Below are 10,963 nucleotides of genomic sequence, written 5' to 3' on the forward strand. Positions count from 1 at the left end.
TTGTTTGAAAAAAAACAAAGAGATCAGAGGTGTTGACTTTAAAAAATATTTTTGAATGGTACAAGTTAGCATATGATCAAAAGACTAATTGTGATAAGTTTGCGATACTTTACAATAACAATACTAAAAAGGAAGATAGGGCAATGGTTTACCAACTATTAGGTATTGATATTCGTCAATGAAGGGGCTCTTATCTTGGGATGCCACTAATAAGTGGATGCTCTAAAAGGAAAATATTTGCATATGTGAAAGAGAGAGTCATGAAGAGAGTGCTAAACTAGAAGAAGAAGTTACTATCGATAGATGGCCGTGAAATTTTAATTAAGGTAGTGGCTCAAGCAGTGCCTAATTATGTTATGAGTTGTTTTAAGATTCCATAAGTTATTTGCAATGAGATTGATTCTATGATAGCACATTTTTGGTGGGGTGGTGACGATGTGAAGCAAAAAATTTATTAGAAGAGTTAGAGGTCTATGTGTTTATCAAAATTTTTTGGAGGTTTGTGATTTCATGACATGAACAGCTTCAATCTAGCGATGCTAGCCAAACAAGGTTGGCGATTGCAAATGCAATAACCAACAATTGCTTATAAGATACTAAAAGCAAGATATTTTTCATGGGTTAGTTTCATGGAAGTACAAATAGGGTCCAACCCAAGCTATCTATGGAAGAGCATTAGAGCAAACCAAGCAGTCTTGGAAAGAGGTTTGATATGGAGGTTTGGCAATGGTACGGATATAAAGGCTTTGGAGGACTCGTGGATACCATATGATACTCCAAAGGCTGCAATGGCATATGAGGTGAATGTAAATGCTTCAACGATGGTGTCACAATTTATTGATGAGGAGAAGCCCATGTGGGATATTGAGAAAGTAATGAATTGTTTTTCCCCCACACGAGAGCAACCTAATTCTATCAATTCCACTTAGCTGGAAGCTTCCACCGGATAGACAAGTATGGAGTGATGCTAACAGTATACCATTAAATCTGGATATCGCTTGTTGGTTTACCCTGAGTGCAGTTCTTCTAATGGTAATTATGATGTTTTTTGGAAAAAGCTTCGGAGCTTAAATATTCCGAGAAAAATCATTATCTTTGTATGGAAAGCTGTGAAAGAGCAATTCCTGCAAGACAAGCTTTAAACCAAAGAAAGGTTAATGTTGAGATAAAATGTGAGTTCCGGCAGATAGCGGAGAAAAATGCATTCCATACCTTTTGTTGTTGTCAGTTTGCGAGAGCAATTTGGTTGATTTCCAGGTGGGGATTTAGAGATATTGAAGTTCACTATCATTCAGTTTTTGGCTGGCTATTTCAATTAGGGGGTTAGCGATGGTCAGGAGGACTTGGAAGAAATAGCATGTATACTATGGGCAATTTGGAAATCAAGGAACCTAAGGATTTTTAAGAACCAACTTATGGACCCTGTACAAGTTCTTCAACTTGGCCATGACATGAAGAATCAGTACTTTTCTACTTCGACTACTGGATGGACGGATGGAGGAATCAGGGAGATTAATATAAGGTGCTTCAAGCCCAAAGGAAACACTTTGCACGTTGATGCTACACTGGAACAGGTTGCTGGAACAACTAGAGTGGGAGCGGGTTTTACGATCAGAGGCGCGGATGGTGACTTTTTTTTGCAGCAGCAAGGAAATTACATGCAATTTTAGAAGTGGAAGAAGTTGAGCCGCTGTCGTTGGTCTAGGCATTATCTTGTTGTGAAAAAGAAAATATTCAGGTTGTAGATATTGTTGTGGACAACCAATTGATAGAAGGGTGGATTAAGATGAGGAAACTTAGGGGAACATTTGGCCATCTAAATGAAGCCTGTTTAGTGCTGATGGTAAGAATTAGATGCCAATCGATTGATTTTAGTCCCAGAGTGAACAATACGGTGGCACATTCTATTGCCCAGATTGAGAAAGGGATGGATGGGGAGCTATTAAAGTGGAACAAGTCAGAAGAGTTGCCAACGTCTATCCAGCATGCGCTGGTTTATGATAAAAATGGATTTTTGGGTACAGAGGGGTAATTTGATTGGTACTTAAGGGTGTAACAGCGCATGCTAAATGAGAACTCTTTTTCCTTAGATAATAAGGTTTTTTAATGAGGCTCATTTTCATGGGGTAAGCACCAAACAGGGTGGGGATTCGTTTCTCTGTGGAGCTAAAGTTTTTTTTGTCAAATGTTATCACTTTGTATGATTGTTTGCTAAAGTAATGAAAGGCAATCCTTTCTTCAAGAAGGAAAAACCTTATCAAATTTGTATCATGTATGCTGTAGCTTTCTTATGACCTGTTTTATTTGTATCTGCATGATCAGTTATTTAGGCAAGGAAATTATGATACGAAGATCGGAAAATCGTATTGCTTGATGATATTCTTGTCTAAAACAAGTAGCAAGAACTAGTGTTGTTTCACAAAGATGGCGACACCTCTGCCACTTTTTCATTGGTAGTTCAACTTTGAAATGCATGAGGATACAGAAGGTTTTTTCATTTTTTGTCAAGGATAGAAGGGTTCTTTGTAATAGGAAGAGAGGTAATGTTGCAACAAATAGAACGAGATGTACAGGAGGGAATGAAAATGAAGATTGAAACACTTTCTGAGACGATGATGGATAAAATTTAAGAAAAATATAGGGAAAGTGAGGTGGCAAAGGAAGATGGAGAATATGTGGAAACAACACAGTTAGTATTTGGAAGAGCTTAGAGAGGCACTTTATTGAGTTTCAAGTGTATCTTTGATGAATTGTCATAACTCTATGTATAGACTAGGAAGGACTCTAGAGCATTTAATGCCCGTTATGCACAATGAGGTACGTAGTGGAACTTATTGAACGAACCATCAAACGCAGAAATTGCATATAATGCTGCTGCCATACTAGCAGCATAAGAGTGCACTTGGCTTCGGAGGATGATTGCTGGGATTTCTTATTTATTTGACAAATCAGTCCAGATCTGTTGTTACAGTTTAGGCAGTGTTCGTTCGGCCTACAATCCAAATGTTCATGCTGGAACTGATTAAGCGTATAGAGGTAAATTATTTCTTTATCAAAGAAAAGGTGCTTGCACAAAAAATTTTGACCTTGTCAAGGTGTATAATAATGAGCAATTGGTTGCAGACATCTTTACCAGGCATTGTCTAAGATGAAGTTCGAACAGCTTAGAGAGAGTTTAGGGTTATGAAACTATATATTATAAGCTAAAAATCTTATTTATAACCAATGAGATTTCACTTCACAACTATGACGAAAGTGACAGAACTAGATATGAAAAAATTAAGAATCACCAATTCAAAGTAATAATTTGAATATCCAAAAAAAAATGTCTTTTACTATAAAATTGTAAATAAAACTACCAATGTTCTATGATAATCTGCAATTAAAATGCAATCAAAAGTTTAGCCTATACTTTCAAACTGTTTTTTTTCCTAGGAAATCTTTTTTGGTGGATGTTTTTCTACAAAAACTAGTTTATGAAATGAAACATTTTTCTTTTGCAAAGAAACAGGTAGTTAATTTATGAATATAAAATTTTATTATTTTCGCCGCGTATTGTTACTTTATCCATGCATTTTTTTAAGCCATATCTTCATTAAATCAATGAAAAGGAACCTCCACTGGTGAGCTCCGATGTATTTTATCCGTACATTCTTAAAAAGCTTTTGATTGATGTTCAATGCATTATAATGTCAAAAAAAATATAAAAAATAATTTATAATATTAAAAAAGAATATCAAATGTCTTAAAAATATTATTTTGATAAAACGAAAAAGAAAAGGGGAGGAGTAAATATAACAAAAGGAACAAATGAAGCAATTTTTTTTTCTTTTTTTTATAAAACCAAAGTATTGTTGAAAGGATCTTAGCTTTAGACAGTTGTCTTGTGCTAGGGTGGCAACTGGCAACCAAGAGACATTTGACTTTAATTGACTGAGACTTCCCAAGTTCTTGGAAATGATCACTTTTGTCCAACTATTCTTCTGTTTTTTTAAAAAAAAAAAATTATATTTTTTATAAGAAAATGTTTGTATATCTCTCACTTCTTTTTTCACTTTGTATCACAAATTGTCATTAAAAATTATTATACTCACTAGGACTTTGTAATTATATGTGCAACATTATAAAAAAGAATGGTAAGGGGAGGGGGGAACAATTAAAATTGCTCTGCATATCCAATTATAAGTAATTACAAAAGAATTGTAAAGTGTTATTTGTTAAATAGATGTTTAATTTTTGCTAGAAAGAAATAGAATATTTTGGTTTGTGCCTCATGAGTTATATTGCATACTCCCTTTGTTAGTTTAGACTGCATATAGTTAATTACTATTTCTCTATTTGTTTTTTGAATTTTATTTTTTACAAAAATAAAATAAAATAAAATTCAAATAAACACGAATTATCAAATTTGAGTAATTCTTAACTATAAACATGTAATATAACTAATTTTGTCTCTAAAAGAACATTCGGCATAAAATTTTTTAAAATTTCAGTTTACAAGTCTCGCGTTTACGTTCTATAGTTAATAAAAAGTCATGATCTTTTCTTCTTGTATTAATAATATTATAAAAATAACAAATTGTTCATTATTAGTATTTTTTAACAAACAAATATTTATTAAAAATTTCAACATTTAATTAGTATATTTATTGTTTAAAATCTTACAAATATATATAATTATTATCTCATAAATACTTTTTCAACATTCTTTAGTTCTCTTATTAGAAAAGAAAAAGACTCTTTTGTTCTTAAAAACAGCTTTAAAAAGATTCTTTAATTTTTTTAAATAATTAATTTCAATTTTTTAAGATTCTTGAGAGTGAAATTAAAAGTCAAGACCTAGAAGAGCCCACACTGCTCGCGTGGCACCCACCGCAAATGTCACGGGCCACCAGTCCAGACCCACGCAGGAGGCCCAAGAGGTGACACAGTCCGGACCCGCCAGGAGTGCCAGAGGTGCAGCCCACTAGACGCTGTAGGGGGGTTGCTGAAAATTCAAATTTTCCCTCCCAACCGAACTTCTAGAACCTCCAAATGTTTTGGAGGGAAATTTTTAGGGGGGGAATATTTTAATTGAAACTTTGGAGGGAATCTTTTGGGGGGAATACTTTGAATTAAAAACTTTTGGAGGGAAATGTGTGGGGAACCTTGGCTATAAAATACACCCCATGCTCATTGTGTAAATCATCCCATTGAATACATTGTAATTCAATTCATTCAATACAAGCTTATGCTTCTCTTTGCTAGTATTTCTCTTGTCTTCCTTTCTCTTTATGCAAGCTTGCTTGCAGGCTTAAAGCCATCGGGTGGAGTTGGGTGCTTGCTGAGTAAGTGGCTGAAGCACTGAGGCTGACTTGGGTTCTAGTACCGAGATAAGGTTGAAGCCCAAGGCCGCACGGAGAGTGGTCTTAGAATCGCCCCGTGACAGTTGGTATTAGCGAAGCCGTTGCACTCGAGGTGTTCGATCAGAATTCCGCAAGACGTGTTGCGATCCCGACTCGTGTTCGCGAGCAAAATTCCGCAATTCCAAGAGGAAAGTGTCTGCGACCAGGTGCTCGAATCGACTAAGTTCCCCAAAGCATAGAGACATAGAGGAACAATGAATGTAGAAAAAGAAACGCCAAGCAAAGAACAACTGAGTGAACCCGGGCCGACATAATTGAGCGAAGAAGAAGGAATGGATTGCAAGGGCTCAAATGCCGTGGGCCGCGGGAGTGATTGAAAGTGAAGGAGTGTACCAGTGATCAAGCATTGCGGTCGGCAGGAAAAAACTCTCGAGGTTAGAGAGACGCGTGCTGGTCGGAAGGTAAAATCTACCTCATAGACCCGATCCCTGGGCTGGTGCCAGGGCTATCAAGGGGTGGAGGTGACTGTGGGGAGACCCGTGACCGCCTCGATGTGCGCAGGAGGAGCACAATGGAAGAGCTTTATGCTCGGGACGAGGAGGAACTCAAAGGAGAAGTCCAATTGATGATGGAGGAGACCTTTGAGACGGCCATGGAACGAAACGCCCAACTGGCGAGAGAAATGGAAGCCTTGAGGGCGGAGCTGGTGAATTGAAGGAGGAAGTGCGGACAGCAAGGGCCAATAGTGGCGAGAGAGCTGCCGCACACACAAAGTAAGGCTAGATGTGCCTAAGCCGAGAGAATTCCGAGGCCGGAGGGATGCCAAGGAAATAGACAACTTTCTCTGGGGGCTTGAGCAATACTTCAAAGCCACTGGGATCGTGATGGATGACCGTCGAATCATTGCGGCATCCATGTATCTGGGAGATACAGCACTGCTTTGGTGGAGGAGGCGGTGCGATGATAGGCTCCGTGGAGCACCTGTTCTCACGTGGGCAGATTTCCAGTGGGAGTTACGCCAGCAATTCTACCCGAAAACGCCATGACGAGGCGAGGGGCAAGCTGCGTGGCTGGTCCAACGTGGGGAGATCCGGGACTATGTGAAGGAGTTCAGCGAGCTGGCCTTCAGTGGGTGATCTAGGGGAGAGGGAGGCCCTCTTCACCTTCATGGATGGTTTGAAACATGGGCCAAGCAAGAGTTGCAGAGGCGAGGCGTGCAAGACCTCACTCGAGCCATGGCAGTGGCTGAAAGCTTGGTAGATTACTCTCGAGCCGACAAGGACAAACCTACGCCATCCAAGCCAAGGATAAAGGTAAGGGATGGGCGGATAAAAAGCAGTACAAAGATAAGGGCTGGGGACAGAGATAACCAGCCAAGATGGGCGAGGAGAGCAAACGCAACAGACAATCGAAATGGAGAGGTAATTCTACCTCAAAATGGAGTCTTTCAGAAACAAGGAGGACCAACCGACGGGTTGCTTCTTGTGTGACGGACCACATCGGGTCCGAGATTGCCCAAAGCGCACCAAGCTAGTGGCGATAGCCTCGAGGAGGAGCCACAATCAGACCAGGCAGCGGATTGGGCTCAGTGCTGCTGGGGGCAGTAAGCAAGACGAGTAGTCGAGCCAAGGGGCTCATGTATGCTGATATGATCATAGCAGGACAATCGGTGGAGCACTGGTGGATACGGGCGCTTCTAAACTCTTCGTATCCGAACAATGTGCTGCTAACTCAGGCATCAAATCTAATAGCGCAGGCGGCTGGGTAAAACTGTGAACTCCAAGAGAGTGCGCACGAAGGGATTGCCAAGGGGATCGATGTGCAACTTGGCCAGTGGCATGGAGCTGTGGACATCGAGATCATCCGATGGATGATTATGATAGTGCCGTGGGGATCGGCTTCCTAGACAGAATCCAAGCTGTTCTCGTGCCGCACAACGATTGCATTTGCATCTTGGATCAAAGGGGGCAATGTGTAGTGCCAGTCAGACGAGGACGTACTCAGCCAACAAAAACATTGTCTGCCATGCAGCTAGCCAAGGGCATGCGCAAAGGTGAGCAGACATTTGCTACTGTGCTGAGTCTAGAAGACACCCCGGCAATATAATCAAGGCACCGGTAGAAGTCCTAGAGGTGTGGAGGAATTCCAAGATGTAATGCCTCCTAAGCTGCCAGGATTGCCTGCTCCGCGCACGAGAAGTGGACCATCATATCGAGCTAGTGCCAGGGGCACAGCCGCCGCGCACAGGCACCATATCGGATGGCGCCTCCCGAGCTAGCAGAACTAGAAAGCAGCTTGGGGAGCTTATTGACGCTGGATTTATCAGGCCATCCAAATCCCTTTTCGGAGCTCCCGTGTTGTTTCAAAAGAAACATGATGGGTCTTTAAGGCTATGCATCGACTACCAGAGCTTTGAACAAGCTCACGGTCAAGAACAAGTACCGCTCCCGCTTATAGCTGACTTGTTCGATCAGCTAGGCAATGCGCGCTGGTTTTCAAAGTTGGACTTACAATCGGGTACTACCAGGTGAGGATAGCTGCGGGGACATATCCAAGACAGCTTGCGTGACTCGCTATGGGGCATACGATTCTTGGTTATGCCATTTGGATTAACCAATGCACCAGCAACATTCTGTACTCTGTGAACAAGGTATTACAACCCTTTCTTGACAAATTCGTAGTTGTATACCTTGATGATATTGTTGTCTATAGCCACTCATTACAAGACCATGTTGAACACCTACGGCTTGTTTTTGAGGCTCTTAGACAACATGAGCTATTCGTGAAAAAGGAAAAGTGTTGCTTTGGTTTGCATGAGGTGCCATTCTTAGGCACATTGTGGGGGATGGCAGAATCCGATGGACCCGCCAAAGTAAGTGCTATCCAGGAATGGGAACCGCCTGCCAAGGTAAGGGAGCTGAGATCCTTCCTTGGGTTAGCCACTACTTACCGCCGGTTTGTCAAAGATACTCAAGCATTGCGGCACCACTAACGGAGACATGCTGAGAAAGGCCGGGTGTGGGAATGGAATGCGCAAGCCAACATGCCTTTGATCGGTTGAAACAGGCAATGAGTGAACAACCGGTGCTGAGATTGCCGGATCATATACTGCCGTACGAGGTACATACGGATGCAAGTGACTTTGCCATTGGCGGGGTACTGATGCAAGATGGGCATCCAATCGCGTATGAAAGCCGAAAACTGAACGATACCGAGAGACGGTACACGGTTCAGGAAAAGGAGATGACGGCAGTGGTGCATTGCTTGCGATTATGGCGGCACTACTTATTGGGGCCAAATTTGTAGTGCGGACTGATAATGTGGCCACATCCTACTTTCAAAGCCAAAAGAAGTTAAGCCCGAAACAAGCCAGATGGCAAGACTTTTTGGCAGAGTTCGATTATGAGCTGGAGTATGAGCCAGGCAAGGCTAACTCCGTGGCTGACGCCTTAAGCAGAAAGGCTACACTGGCTGCATCAGTGAAGTGCGCACAGAGCTGCTACCTCTCATTCGGGATGGCATGGCAAGCGACCCGACCGCGCAATCCATACTGGAGCATGCCACGAGGCAAGACCAGGCGGTTTTGGGTAAAAGAGGGGCTAGTATACACCAAGGGCAATAGGCTCTATGTTCCGCAGCATGGGGGCTTGCGGAAACAGCTATTGAAAGAATGCCACGACAGCCCTTGGGCAGGGCATCCGGGGATGCATCGGACGATGGCATTGGTAAGCGCCAGTTATTACTGGCCTAGAATGGAAGATGACATTGAGAAGCTATGTGCGGACCTGCTTGGTGTGCCAACAAGACAAGGTTGAGCAGCAGCGACCAAGGGGATTACTCAACCACTGCCAATACCAGAAAAACCATGGGACAGCGTAAGCATGGATTTCATCATGGGGCTGCCCAAGGCAGATGGGTTCGGTAGCATTATGGTGGTGGTGGATAGATTTTCGAAATATGCCACCTTTATACCACCTCAAAAGAATGTCCTGCGGAGAAGCAGCCAAGTTGTTCTTAAAGAACATTGTCAAATACTGGGCCGTTCCGCCACCATCATCAGCGATCGGGATGGCGATTCACGGAAAATTTGGACGAGATATTTAAGCTGTTGGGGTCTGAATTGTGCTTTTCCACCAGCAACCACCCACAGCGGATGGACAAACCGAACGGGTGAATGCATTGCTGGAGCTCTACTTAAGGCACTTGTGAGGGGACCGCAGTCCGACTGGCCAAAGTGGCTGACATAGCACAATTCTCGCATAACCTACAGCGCAGAGTCCACCGCGTCAAAGCCCGTTCGAAATCGTGATTGGACAACAGCCCCACACACCAAGTGCCATTGTCGTGGGCTATACAGGTGTCGCACCAAGGGCATACAAACCGCTAGGGCTGGGAGAGGCAGGCGGACTATAGCTCGAACGATGTCTCCACAAAGCTGCAAAAAGGGCAAAGAAGTGGGCAGATCAAACCCGACTGGAAGCTCACTTCAGCGAAGGGGACATGGTGATGGTGAAGCTACACCTTGTTTTGAGGAACAAAGGCTTGCACAAGGGCCTTGTTAGAGGTACGAGGGCCCATATCGGGTAATCAAGAGAATCGGCCAGGTGGCATACAAGTTGGACTTGCCGCTCAACCAAAGGTGCATCCGGTATTTCATGTCAGCTGCTGAAGCTTACCATGCAGATAAAGAGGACCCTAGCGAAGGGTGAGCAACAGGGCACCAGTAGGCATTCGAGCAGCGTACGACAAAGAGGTAGAAGAAGTGCTGGCCGATAGAGTATTTCGACGGAAGCATCACATGCTTCAACATCAGTACCTGGTGAAATGGAAGGGATTGCCCGAGAGTGAAGTTAGTTGGGAGTCTGCAGAAGATTTGTGGCAGTTCCAAGATTGGATTAGCGCCTTCCACACAGCAGCGAGGACGCTGCCAGCTTAGGTGGGGGAGGGTGTCACGGGCCACAGTCAGACCCACAGGAGGCCCAAGAGGTGACACAGTCCGGACCCGCCAGGAGGCCAAGAGGGTGCCAGCCCACTAGACCATGTAGGGAGGGCTGCTGGAAAATTCAAATTTTCCCTCCCAACCGAACTTCTAGAACCTCCCAAATGTTTTGGAGGGAAATCTTTTAGGGGGGGAATATTTTGAATTGAAAACTTTGGAGGGAAATCTTTTGGGGGGAATACTTTGAATTAAAAACTTTGGAGGGAAATGTGTGGGGAACCTTGGCTATAAATAACCCCATGCTCATTGTGTAAATCATCCCATTGAATCACATTGTAATTCAATTCATTCAAATACAGCTTAGCTTCTCTTGCTAGTATTTCTCTTGTCTTCCTTTCTCTTTTATGCAAGCTTGCTTGCAGGCTTAAAGCCATCGGGTGGGAGTTGGGTGCTTGCTGAGTAAGTGCTGAAGCACTGAGGCTGACTTGGGTTCTAGTACCGAGATAAAGGTTGAAGCCCAAGGCCGCACGGAGAGTGGTCTTAAGAATCGCCCCGTGACACAAAGCTCTGGTTTCTATGTGCACTCTGAAAGTCCCACCAACCCCGTCATGCCACAAATAAGTGGCTCCTAACGTATGTCTTCTAGGTGCCTTACACGTTCCTATTGATAATTTATTCT

The sequence above is a fragment of the Theobroma umbraticum genome, unplaced genomic scaffold, assembly GCF_002168275.2.
Source record: "Theobroma umbraticum cultivar Fairchild unplaced genomic scaffold, ASM216827v3 scaffold_95.0, whole genome shotgun sequence".
In the NCBI taxonomy this organism is placed as follows: Eukaryota; Viridiplantae; Streptophyta; class Magnoliopsida; order Malvales; family Malvaceae; genus Theobroma; species Theobroma umbraticum.